The following is a 13,505-nucleotide window of genomic DNA, read 5'->3' as shown; positions in this document are numbered from 1 at the left end:
TATATATAACTTTTAGAATATCAATTTACTATCTCATTTGCTAAAAGTCACACACCTCTTTTATTTTAAGCTAAATTCACATTTCTGGTGACCTTGCCTTTATCAGGGTGGAAAAGGAAAACTATTATAACTCGCACTTGTAAACACTTCTGTGATATTGTTTAATCAATGGAGGGCTGTCCCGAATACCATTTTTGCTCCGGATATTCGTTGGTAATCAGAAGCGAATATTCGGGGGAGCAGCGAACCGCTTCAACACGTGTATTTTGGTGTATTCACGGCATTAATTTGGTTATTCTACAGTACTGTTGTCATTAACCCAATTTGTGTTCTTTGAAATTGAAAAGGATATTGCATTGTGTTTGTTACTTTCGTTGCAGTTGTATATGTCTTAAGTGTAATTTTGCTTGGCTTCCTATTTATGGACATGCTTTTATTTTGAAGGAGAGGTGGCGCTGTTGACAGGAAGTTGTTGTTGCTTTGGAAACAACGTGATGGAGATTAACGGAGAAAAGTAATATCTACATATAAATATGGAGAAAGTAAACGATAACGTTTAGGGTTAAGTGTTAGCACCCCCCGAACAAGCTCTTACGCTGATATTGGAGATTTCAATAAATTCAATTTGAAAAAAAAACGGGGAAAAAACGAAAAAACAAACAAAACGAATATCCGAATAACGAAATTGAAACCCGAATAGTACTCCAACGAACGAATATTCGGATATTCGGGTACAGCCCTAATGTACAGTATTGAATATACATCAGAAAGAAATGTGTTGTATTAAGAAGCGAGGAGTATACCATACTACTGCTTAACAAATGTGTGATAAATGCACTCAGATCTCAAAGTGTGTGTGTGTATTTTTGTGTGAGTGTGAAGATGCCCCTTGGGAGCTCCAAAACAGGGCTAATGAAGCTAGGCAGGCCGCTAAATCTCAACTGCAGAATGATTACCGAGCCTAGTTTAGGAAACACCCCACTGGTGCATCAGCAGACCAAACTGTATAAACCACAGAGGGTCAGGGCCTACAAGAAAAAGGCTGAGGGGAAAGCGTCACATGCAAAAACAGATACATGTCAATTTACCAGACCGGTACCGAAAGTTACTTTTTATGGTTTAAGTAAACAGCCAATCAAGTACTTATTCGACAGGGAATTTATTTATATAAAAAAACAATTTTAAATGTCAAGAATTCACTGGTTACACACTCTCAAAGCCTAGAGCTGAAACATGTCTGCTTCCTCTGCTGCTGTGCATTATTACAATAAATCATGTTAAAAAAGCAGTTTTCTAACCCAAGACAACTGGGCCATAAAGCACAATATAATAAAAGGCAAAATGTCTAATTTCACATAATCTCACCAATATATCACCTAGAAAGATGAATGAAATACTGTAAGAATGATGAGCTGTCCTCGTCCGTTATAATTTAAACTGGTTTGTGTGCTACTGATGTCCATTTCCCATGCAGGATCAAAAAGAAACCATGCAGTGTAATTACCGCTCAAAAGCTGTGTCAGTGGTTCACACAGGATAAAAGGAACATCATCACAAAGTAGTCTCTTTTCTGTTTCTAGAATAACAGGTATCGAACAAGACACATAACCAAAGCGCTTCAGTGAATCCCAAAGGAATCTGCCTTTCGTGTTTTATTAGATGTCGCATAGCATGTCTTTGAAGACATTTGGTTTGAAGTATTGTTCGTTGGGCCCCATCCGTGTCTACAAGTGGACTAATAGAAAATGAAAAACCTTATACTGGTTTACTATTATCACACTAAACCCAACAAACATAAGCCTAGTTGTTGAAAGTTATGTGTTAGATTTAACAGCAGCAATCTAACTTTGCAACTTCTCAAGGACAGATCACTTGCAGACATTTCAGAAAAGCTGTGCATTCTGCAATATCACTGTCCCAGCGCAGTGAAAGGACACACCAGCCCATGAATCTGCCTTTTTTCTGCTTGTTACAGAGCATTCAACAGCTTACTGCACCAAACTCAGCCCCTGCAGCCTGCCTCTCCTGTGCTCTCCTCTTGGACCAGAGCCCACAGCAGGCAGGCAAGCGCACACACAAACACACACACAAACACACATGCAGAGATACTGACCCACAAGAACCAGCCTCAGCATGAACACCCACACACAAACACTCGTTTAAAATGACACAGTAACACATTGTGGCTGTGTTAACTGCAACGATTGGAGCAGCAGCAGTGGGGCAGGTAAGGTGAAAATGAATCGAACATCCTGTGTGAATGCGCATGTGTATTTCTGCACAAGTCTTTTACCCCGACTATTTTAAGGTGGTTCTTTATAAATCCTACAGCCTGGCCAAGTCTTTGGCAAGAATTCAAAAGGATAGAGCATGCATAAAACATGACAGACATTCAGACAGAGGAGAGGCAGAAGAGAGAGAGCAAAATACATGCCAGTGTAATAAGGTATGCAAAGACTGTTTTCAATGCAGCAACCGCACTGACAGCTCTGAGAGATCTGGAGTGGTAGAAATGCTACCACGCTAGCATAGTGAGTGACAATTTTAAATTCTACTGCATACAGTATGGCATTTGCTCCCCTGGAGGAATAGAAACCATGACTCGCAGTAGCACCGCGAAGTAAGCAGAGGCAGGAGAAGAAAGGGGTGAGAGAGAGGGAGATACCAAAGACACGTAGCGCTTCAGACCCTGAGATAAACACACACCCACCTCAGTCTGCTGCTGATTCCTGACGCAGTGAGCACAACTGGGGAGTAAATGCAGAATACAGTAGTAGCTATGATGGAGGACCAGCAGTCATCCAAGAGTGAGCAGAGAGAGGAAGAATGATACAAGACTGGTGAATGTTAGGTCCTGTGTGACTACGAGTGTGCGTCTGAGTGAGAGGAGCATCTATGTCAGACATGAGAAAGACAGAAATGCAAGAAAGAAAGAAGAAAAAGTGACAAGAGACATCCAGAACAGGGACGGGAAACGAGCAGAAAGAAAGAAAGAGATGGGAGAGAAGAGACAGAATAAATGTGTGAGCTTGGAGAGTCACTGAGCAGAGCAGATGCATTAAAGGAAATGCCCCTCCCTCTTTCCGTCACATAAACACACACACCCCCCCCCCCCCCTTTGCACTGTCAGCATTTGAGTAAGCATGTATTCAATTAATCAGAATAAGCTGTTAACTATGTGAAACGTAGAGTGGACCAGATGTATGTGTTCATTTTAAATTCAATGACAAGACACTCCTTTCTTGCACTGTTGGATTTGTGGTTTCCATTGAAATTGGCTAAAAGTTGATTGGCTGCATAGCAAGTGGACACGTCCCAAAGCTCTATGCAAACACTCATAAATCATATTCCCCATTATGGCAAAAGGTAAAACTACACTGCACAATATGTCATCTCTATGCACCCAAAGACATCTGTCAAGATTTGGTTCTTAGTCTCACCATGTGTCTTTGAGCATGGCATATAATCCCTACCAGGTCTGCTTACTGCAGTGCACTCTCACCTTCACATGAAGGGGGTCAAGCGAGAGGATTACATCCATACCAAAATCAATAACTTGTTACATAATACATACTACTGTAGATGCATTAACGCATATTCTGCCCTATTTTAATTTTCTTGATATAGCCCATAGGTTTAATTTTTAAAAAGGGGAAATTTAAGATGGTAATCGTATTGCCATCATCAATTCCCATCTTCAACTTAAAAGTTCTACGTCCGTAAAACTGACCCGAATTAGCTTATAACAGTTAAATGTATTGATACCACAAATCATTTGGCTATGAAACCACTAGGATAGATTTATGTCACCTGCACTTACTGCTATTGAAAAGGTTGACGATAAGTGCAGGAAGGTTCAGATTCATTCAAATTGGGTATTTGTATTGCTTCGCTTTCGAGGAATACAGCCCAAGTTGCATCTTGTGTCTGTGACTATATGGACATATATATTCTGCAGTAGCAGTATCAGCAATGAGTTGGCTTAGGGTAATGATTTGGCAAGAGAATAAACAGGTGTAGCACAGACAGGTTGAACTTACATGTTTAGACTGTCAGCCAAGAACACGATAGTTTATCACAAATCATGCAGTACTGGAAATAAAATTGGGCTTTTTGCCAACATTTGTATCAAAGTTGTTTGATTTTGAATTGAATTACATGTGGTAATGAAAGATGAAACATTGTGCAGTCTATGCCTAGTTTGTGGCAAGTGATTTCAAAGAATTTCTACTTCCAATAAATTATATTCTTAGAGCTTATCTCTCTCTCTTTGGTTTGTTATCAGTGTGGTGGTGTTTGGATCAGTTTCCTTCAGATCTGTATGGATGGATTTGCCTCACCCTTTGAGCGTGTGTTTGTGTGTGTGTATTTTGTCCAAAGCCCAGGGGGACAGCTACAGCTTCACTGTTGCGCACCACTGTCCCTGGCCTTTCTCTGTGAGCTCAAGCTCAGACACGGCATCTCCAACTTCTGCTTCTGCCAGACTACAGCTCCACAGCTCGTTCCTCTCCAATCATGACACCAAACATGGCAGTGCGTCTGTCAGTCAGTCTGATGGGGCCATGGCAAGAGCTCTTTCCCACAACCACAATATCTACAGCTATCTGTGAGTTTCTGAAAGTTGAAGGCAAACGTCTGTTCAGTTCTCCCCCCGAAAAAAAGCTACATCTAAAGAATTGCCTTGTATAAAATGGTTCAAATTAAGCTGGTTGTAGGACTGGGCAATATAGCAATATTATATCGACTAGATTTTGTCTGACATTTTGCATATCATAATATAAATTAAGTGTCATTCTCTGGTTTAAAAGGCTGCATAACCCAAAAAGCTATGCAATATTCTGAACTAACCAGACTCTTTTAGCCATTATATCCATAACTAAAGATCTGTTATCAAATATGTTATTTTGTAATTAATTAGGTGACTTATTTTTCCCCATCTGTAAAAAGGGTCCAACATGTATTAAAAAAATGCACATAACTATACCAACAACTGTTTCCGTAATTCCAAACACAACCCTAAACCCACTCCCAAATATAGCCTTCCAATATGCCCTACACATGACTCCATGTTTATGCTGGATGGTGGGAGGGTTAGCTCTCTGGTACGTAAGCCTAATGCAAGGATTGTATATTGTGTGTGAAACTTTGGAACTTTGCCAGACAGCTGCATAAGGGAACAGTGTTCCTCCTGCGATCATGCCAGGTGCATCAGTGTTTGCCCTCTTCAACACCATCTGGCAAAATTCAGAAACATCCAAGCCATTTAAGTTAACCAGTGGCGAGCCGTCAGGACCCTCAAGGCCCTCTCTGAGGGCCTAAGATATTCTACAAAATAATATTTAAAAACATTAAAAATATATATATTTTTCATTAGTTTTACCAAAATAACTTGATTTAATTGTATTTAAAATAACATTTCCAAATAAATAAATCCTTCGAATCTGCCTGTTCAGTTTCTGTTTGAATGTGAACAGGGCTCGACAGTAACGGTTGCCAGGTTGCCATTGGCAACCATTCAGAAAAAATGTCAACCACTTCTTGGCCTTTGGTTGCCATCAATGGCAACCAGTTTTTAACATAAAGAAATAAGGACAGCAAACAGCAAAATGTGCATCCCAAAATAGATAAATGTTCATTATTTGTTGTATTAAGAGTGATATTTAATTATTGTTGTGACCAGTCGGAACATGAGACTTAAAGGCGGGGTAGGTAATTTTGGAGAAACCAGCTCGAGATCGCTAGAATTTGAAAATACACAGCCGGAAAAAATCTGCCACTTCCTTACAGAGCCCCTCCTCCAACACACACGAACGCGCACATGACCAATGAGGGCACGAGATAAGTTTGTGCACAGATGGAAGGCTGACAGGCAGGTAGGCCATCCAGTTACTTTAGCCGGGCCGGCTAAAATGATTGGTCATGCTTTTTATAGTACTACGGCTTCCACAGATGACATTTTTTAATGGATTTGTTGTCAAAGCACTTAAGATATTCATTGCTCTGGATGATAAGAGCATTCCATGGAATATAACAAAAAGTGTATCTCGAGCCGGTTTCTCAAACTTACCTACCCCACCTTTAAGTTTCACGTGCATTGTTGTGATTACGGAGCCAGAAAGCGATGCACGTTTACTCGCGTGTAGGCCTGTCGCGATAATTGATCAATTGACTTATCGTACGATAAATAAAAATGGACTCGATAACTTTTCTGAGCTCGATAAATTGCCGTTTACATAAAGATGTGACCTGCATTTTAGCCTGGAGCGCTGTGGCTGCCAGGCGCGCTGTGAGGGGCGGGGCTGACACACAGCCAGGTCAGGACACTCCGCGTGCACGTGCAGCAGCGTAGCAGCCAAATTAATAATATAGCGACAAGCGGGAGACAACGTGTGACTTACTCGCGGGGAATTTAAAGTGAAATGGAATTGGTTACAAAACCTTACTACACATCTCGATTCTCCGGTGTGGCAGTATTTTGGATTCAAACCAAATCAACGAGGCGAACCTACGGACTTGAATGAGCCGGGCGGTGTGTCGCATTGGTTTAAAAAAGGTAGCGACAAAAGCAGGCAATACCACGCATTTTAAACCACCTAAAACACAAACCACCCCATTCCGTTTTCCCAGCTGGGAGCAAACACGGCAGCTGGAGATGGAGAGCCCCGCCCGACAATGCAAACATGTTGGTGTTCCTTGCTCGAAAACTTAGAAAAACAGATTTGGATATGGCCTGTGTAGAGGCATCTGGGTCTTTGACAGTGGACTGTACACTTGACTGTTGTTTTAAGGAGTTTTTTTTTGCTTGAGATAATGTGTGCTCATATTTATTTATTTATTTATTTTTGTATTTATTTATAAAGCTCTCTCTCTCATATATATATATATATATATATATATATATATATATATATATATATATATATATATATATATATATATATATATATATATGAGAGAGAGAGCTCTATTTTCCAGCCTGACTCTATTTAATTTATTGTTTTGGTTGTGTGTGATTTAATTATTTTTTTATAATTTAATTAATTTGTTTTATTTATGAATTTATATATTTTAATATTATTTCACATTTCATTTGCAATGTTGAATGTTCAATAAAAAGTTATGTTTGAAAGGATGTACTAGAATTATTATTATATATTATCATTATGTCTAAAATGGTCTTAAAACGGTTATCGTTTATCGCAATAATTTCCAGAAAAATTTATCGTCCAACACAATTAATTATCGTGACAGGCCTACTCGCGTGCACGGTGCGCCGTGTGTTTGTTTTAAAAAAACAGCGAAGCAAATTAAGTTGTTTGGCTGTGGGGTAAAAAGTTTGGCCAACCCGTCAACATCTCAAACGAATGTTCAAAGTGATTCAACTGATAAAGCGCAAAGTGAACCCGAACGAAAAGCAAAGAGGAAATGTGTAAAGTCTTGGGAAGCGAAACATATATGTACATTCTGCTCATGATTCTGCTCCGTTTTGCAATCACTTCCGGTAAAATAATAATAATAATAATAATAATAATAATAATAATAATAATAATAATTCAAAATAAGAGTCCCGATCTTATTACTACCAAAATAAAAGTGCAAAACGAAACTTTACCATAGGAAAATATTGGCATACAAATATAATCACGTCTATAAAAAGGTAACACATTTTAAATATAGTTACACATATTAAAGGTAATTTACAGCATCCACAATTAATATCTAATTCTTAACTGTGAATGGTTTTCATTTATTTAACATTAGAAAGGTATTAGTCTGGCCAATCCAAGACTTCAATGCTGAAGGGCCAATGGATCTATGGTGGGGATCAGCACAAAGGTCAAGAAAACCCACATTTGAAAGGGAGACAACGGACGACCAAGAAACTAGTGACTTGCTCAATTCATTTGTGAGGGATCTGTGAAGAACATGAAAACAGCTGCACCACTGGTATTTAGTATACCAGCAATTGAGGGTGGACAAGTTTAGTAGCACTTAAGTTTCAAATAATTGCATTAATTACTTATTGTAAAGCATTTGAACATTCTTTTGTGTCACATGTTCATTATTAGGTTGATGTATAACTGTATAGTATCTTAATTATTTAAAATATAAGATGTCTAAAAATGGCAACCGTATTTTCAGTTTTGGCAACCAAAAGCTGATGCCTGGTTGCCAGCCTGGCAACCACTTTTAAAAGTTGGCGTTGAACACTGGGTGAAAGGTTAAATGAAAGAAGCTTGTCTCTGCGAGGTGAAGATAGGAGCTGATTGGTGGTCCTGCTGTAAATTCACAGAGGGCCCGCTACAGTAACTCAATGAGAGAGTAATGTCAAATGACAGTAGAGCTGAACGATATATCGTGTCATGGCGATAACCGCGATATGTGCATGCGCGATATTCACATCGCAGGGACGTGCAACTTTTTTTTTTGGATGTGCAATATTAAGTAGGTACATTAACTCGAACACGTCATGTTACAATTATTTTGCTGCTTGCTACAAAAGGAAAACTTGCGCGGCTCTCATGCAAACCATCAAAACACCGGTAAAAAATGAGCGAGGAACCGGAGGACAATACCGGCGAGAATGAAGATTTACTTCCAAAAAGAAAAGCAACATCTGCCATCTGGAACTATTTTGGATACAAAAAGGCTCTTCTCTTCTTCATTCACAGATGAACCCCCTTATTTGAGGGTAAGCAACATGCATTATCATGACATGTTAGATCATGACTTAAGGTATGATGAGTCAACCAGTTAAGATCCAGATGTCCGTGACTAAAATCCTTCATCCGGTTAAATATAGTTTAAAAAAAACGCAATATATATCGCAGGGGAAAAAAATATCGCAATGTCAGTTTTTTTCAATATCGTGCAGCCCTAAATGACAGTACAAAGGTCAGAAGAGGTATAAAATTCACGGCTCGCCACTGAAGTTAACCCATAGCTTCCTGTTGCTATGGACAAATATCGTATGAGGCCCCAAAAACATACCAACATGTAATTTCACAACAATGTGTGTCAATCTCTGATCAAGGTCATGGTGTGTTCAGAAGGATAATAAACACTATCTGAAATGGTGCTGGCCAACCTGCAGCATCCCGGGGCAGATTAAGGTATCAGAGCTATAAAAAGCCTGAGCCATTTCAGATACTTTGTTAAATGTAGCATACCTGCATTTCAATTAAAGAGATCTACTGACAGCAAGAATCAAAGTGCCACAGAAATTAACGCTATCCAAGCTTTTGATAACAATTATTTAACTGTTGCTTGCCCTCTACTCTATTTTGAGTAATATTTCATCAAAGTAGATTTGGCCTACTAGTTTAAGTACTACGTTAGTTGTATAGGTTTTCACTATACTGCATAGTCTGCCATTTCAACTGATAAATCAGGTAAGGAAGGAGTTGTGTTGTGATTGCCTTGCAATGTCTTACAGAAATGTGAATCTTCGGTTCTTTCAAGTTTAACAGCTTTGCATTGCTATCAGCATTCAGTTGGTTTGAATGGAACTGGTGCATATTATAGGAAATGTTATCGATGGAACCGTACTAGTGCTGGGCCAATGAACGAGGACATATTTCATTGCAGGGTTCTGAATCTGAGTCCTGGACTTCGAGTCGTGGCTGAACCTGTCTCTGCGGTCCTGCCTGACTCTCATCATACTACTTCCCTGATGGCTCCCACAAGATTACTGACATCCTCGTGGATTCATCTTCTTATTATAGACACATGCATTTCCAAACATTTGGTCTACCTATGCTGTAAAATGTATTATCTTTTCGCTTTACACACGGCATCTATTGCACGTCTGTCCGTCCTGGGAGAGGGATCCCTCCTCTGTTGCTCTCCCTGAGGTTTCTCCCATTTTTCCCTTTAAACTGTGGGTTTTCTCCGGAAGTTTTTTCTTGTACGATGTGAGGGTCTAAGGACAGAGGGTGTCGTATTGTCATACTGATATTCTGTACAAACTGTGAAGTCCACTGAGACAAATATAATATTTGTCATATTGGGCTATATAAATAAACATTGATTGATTGATTGAGATGGTTGACAGTTTTGGGCATTGAGCCAAAAATTCTGATTTCATTTGAATTTAATTCAAATCAATTTTAAATGTAATACATGTCATGACATTTTGATCAGTAAAGATAGCAATACCTTTATAAAAGTAGCAGTTGTCCATTGCGATGTTTCACTGTGGACACTGTCATATGCAAATTGCCTAACATTAGCCTTTACAATCACTCATATCATAACAAACACAGTTAGATATATTTTGCACCTATAATTGCACCTCCGTGTGTTTAGACCTAAAGTCCAGGGCTTAGACCATGGAACGTGTTTTCTGTAATCGTTGGTGCTGAATGATGCAGGCGTCTAAAAGCACTACTTTATCATGATTTATTGTTAATCACTACTTTGCCAAGAGTCTGAAATCACTCCAGGAGATGAGTGTCCTTCTACTCAAATATTTCTTAATTCTAATAATACATTTTTTTTTTTCTACAGCAGGTAAATCCTCAAAAACATCTTTGTGCAGTGTCACTTCTACCTCAAGGTTAAATACTTTTTTGAAATAGGAAGTCAACCCCCTTAATAACCATAACTTCTCTTATATTTGCAAAAAGTTAGTTATGTTCTTGTCATTGTAATTGATTTAGAAGACATGAAAACACACACACTCATTCACTTGTAATGAAACAAATCTGAGTGATACAGTTGGTATCATTTCAATAACACAATTAATTTGATTTGTTTTTTGCAATTCTTGCTTATATTGTGTTATTTATAATCTTTTTGTTTAATAATAAAGACATAGCATAAAAGAGAGAACAGAACTAGCTAACTGTTCACAGAGCTGACTCAGGGTCCTTTGGGGATTGCTGAGGCAAAGGCCTTTAGGCTTTAAGTACTACTTCTCCCCGGGACAACCAGAAAGATGAGAGCAAGCGACAGGCATTAAGTCAACCAAATTACAGGCTCTTAGGAATTAGTCTGTAACGTCTTGTGAAACACAAAAATCCACACAATCCTGAAGCAGCTCCTGTCTGACCAAGTCGAGTTTCAAGAAGCAGGATTCACAGATGTGACTGAGCACAAAAGAACGTGATGAGGCCATGCTACGGCTATTTTAAGACATTTATCTCAATACAGTCAGATAATCTAAAGACATGTAACAGAAAGGCCTGAGCTTGTGCCATTTCTAAAGACTAGAGATTATATACGATAGTGGTTGCGCCATAGAAATATAAACAAGATACACTTCAAAAATTGTTAAAATAATTGTATTGTAATCCATTCTACCCAAAAATCTGTACTATGTTTGAAGAATATGTAAAATATACCTGGCTGCTAAACCCTTGTTACTGTTACAAGGTATGTATCTTGTATTTTGTAAATTGTGTAACTTGCTGCTTTTAAATACCGTCAAACTATGTGCAATATGTGCTTTATGTGCAATATATATTTTATATACATATGCCATCTTTAATAACTGTAATATATAACGGGCTGCTAAATCCTAAGAACTGCTACAGGATTTGATTTGTAGATTTGATTTGTTTTTGATCTGTATTTTTGAAAATGATGTAACTTTTTTATCTTTTTTTTTAGCATATTGTTTATTATATTATAACTTAGTACTTTTTTAACGCATGTAAGATATGCAACATTAAGCTGTCTGTGGCTCTTTCCTGCTGTAACGCTGCAAATGTCCCCTCTGTGGGACTAATAAAGGTATTCTGATTCTGAATAGGAACGCCGCAAATACTGTTTTCAGCTTTAAAAGAAGAATTACTACCTCATAGTTGTATGCCTCAACCAACCAGTCAAGTTAAAGTTTACATCCATGTCTTTTCTTTATGAAAAGACCATATTTGCATATTCATTAATATGAGAAGGGGACAGAAATGTTGTTTTGCAAGGTCACTTGGACCTTGACTTTTATTCACCAAATTCTTATCTGTTTAACCTTGAGTCCAGAAGGACGTTTATGCTCATTTCCTAATGTTGATGTCCCCAAGCGCCTTCCCAAGATATCATGTTCACAAGAAGGGACAAACAACCTGATGTATGGACAGCTGGGTGCGTAGTGTACTGAGGGACAACTCAAAAACACAAGGCATAGAGGCATAAAAGAAATGTGTGGATCCCAAGTGTATCTATTCTTCTTGACATAAAGGGTATGAATGATTACCGGTTCTTACAGGAATGGAGGAACTACAGCAAACAGTTGATGCTGCAGAAAAGCAGATCATCATGGGACTGCACAGCATCTGCACTTCTGTGTATTTGCTCACCTTAACATACAGCAGACAATAAAATACAGAACAGTACAACAAACAAGCTGAGGAAGGTAATGATCTTCCTACTTTTGCTTAGGATCCTCTTTTATACCTCAGATCAGACTAACATCTGCTAATCGTACCCGACTTGAGGACATGAAATGCAGGAAGTAGTGACTAGCAATGTGATGTAATTGGTCACTCTAAAATATAGATCTGGTTAAGTATCACAAATATATAAAATTACATTTATAGTTATACATTTAATACGATTTAAAGTGACTTCCCATATGGAGCCAGGAAATTCCTTTTGTTTTTACAAACACTAATTACAAGGGCTGCACTCAGCATACAACCTAAAAAGAGTGTGATAACCTTAACTTCAGACAGCAGCGCTTAGTAATTCTAATTAACCTTTGCATTTGTAAATGTTCTCGATACAAGTCTTAGAGCATCTATGCAATTGCAATGAACAAACAAAGGGTAGATGCACTTAACATAGATGCCATAGGAGCTGTTTCACAAACCATGTTCATGGCAACAAAGACTTTAGAGTAAGTAGTTGGGGTAAAAGGATTGCTCAAAACAGAACACACTCTTGCTGATCATTTTTAAAAGTAGTCTACTTAAATAAAATAGTCAGCAAAACAAAAATAGAACAGAATAATTCACAATGTGTGTAGTTGTTTTATTGTGACTTGATGGTTTGATTTAATTAAGCCAATGAAGACTTTGGTAGATGTAAATGTGTTAAAAAAATAATCAGGGAAACTTTACAGCCCAACTTTGCAAAATGTAAATGTTATTCCTGTATAAGAATCAGTGACTTATAGTGAACCCTAAATGTTACCACCACCAAGAGCTATAATTCAGATTCCAGATATCGACACATCTATCCATATGTTACTGATGACACAATTTGTTTTGATATTTGATGAAATCCCAATTGCTAACTAACTGTCTGTACCTTCTGTGATCTGCTAAACCAACTCGGGCAGCAAATTCAGGCTTTATTGTCTGCAGGCCGATGCAAGTAGGGGATGTAATCAGGAGATGCAAAGTGCAGCTCTCTAATTGCATCATTAGCTAAACCAATGACTCAGTCACAGTGACTTCAGCCTCCCCCTCCCCCCCACCTCCTCTGCCCCATCCAGAAATAGGGAGTCAAGCCTCAAGCCCTTTACTGTACAGCTGCTCAAGCAGAATCATTCTAACATGTTA

General features: G+C 38.4%; 1 protein-coding gene across 3 annotated transcripts in view; it reads right to left on the bottom strand.

The window, feature by feature from the left end:
• Window positions 1-13,505, bottom strand: part of kcnab2a (potassium voltage-gated channel subfamily A regulatory beta subunit 2a) — a gene marked incomplete at its 5' end in the record, with an annotated part of 82,142 nt that overhangs the window by 67,078 nt on the left and 1,559 nt on the right. Inside the window, one exon of one of the 3 annotated variants that reach the window (XM_079683161.1) lies at window positions 2,711-3,028. The exons of the other annotated variants lie outside the window; for them this stretch is intronic. Of the gene's footprint in view, window positions 1-2,710; window positions 3,029-13,505 lie in introns of those variants that run through there. 3 annotated transcript variants of the gene reach the window in all.

The sequence above is a fragment of the Notothenia rossii genome (assembly GCF_949606895.1).
Source record: "Notothenia rossii genome assembly, chromosome: 5".
Classification (NCBI taxonomy): Eukaryota; Metazoa; Chordata; class Actinopteri; order Perciformes; family Nototheniidae; genus Notothenia; species Notothenia rossii.
The sequence above is the reverse complement of the archived record's forward strand: the minus strand, read 5'-3'. Positions and strand labels throughout refer to the sequence as shown.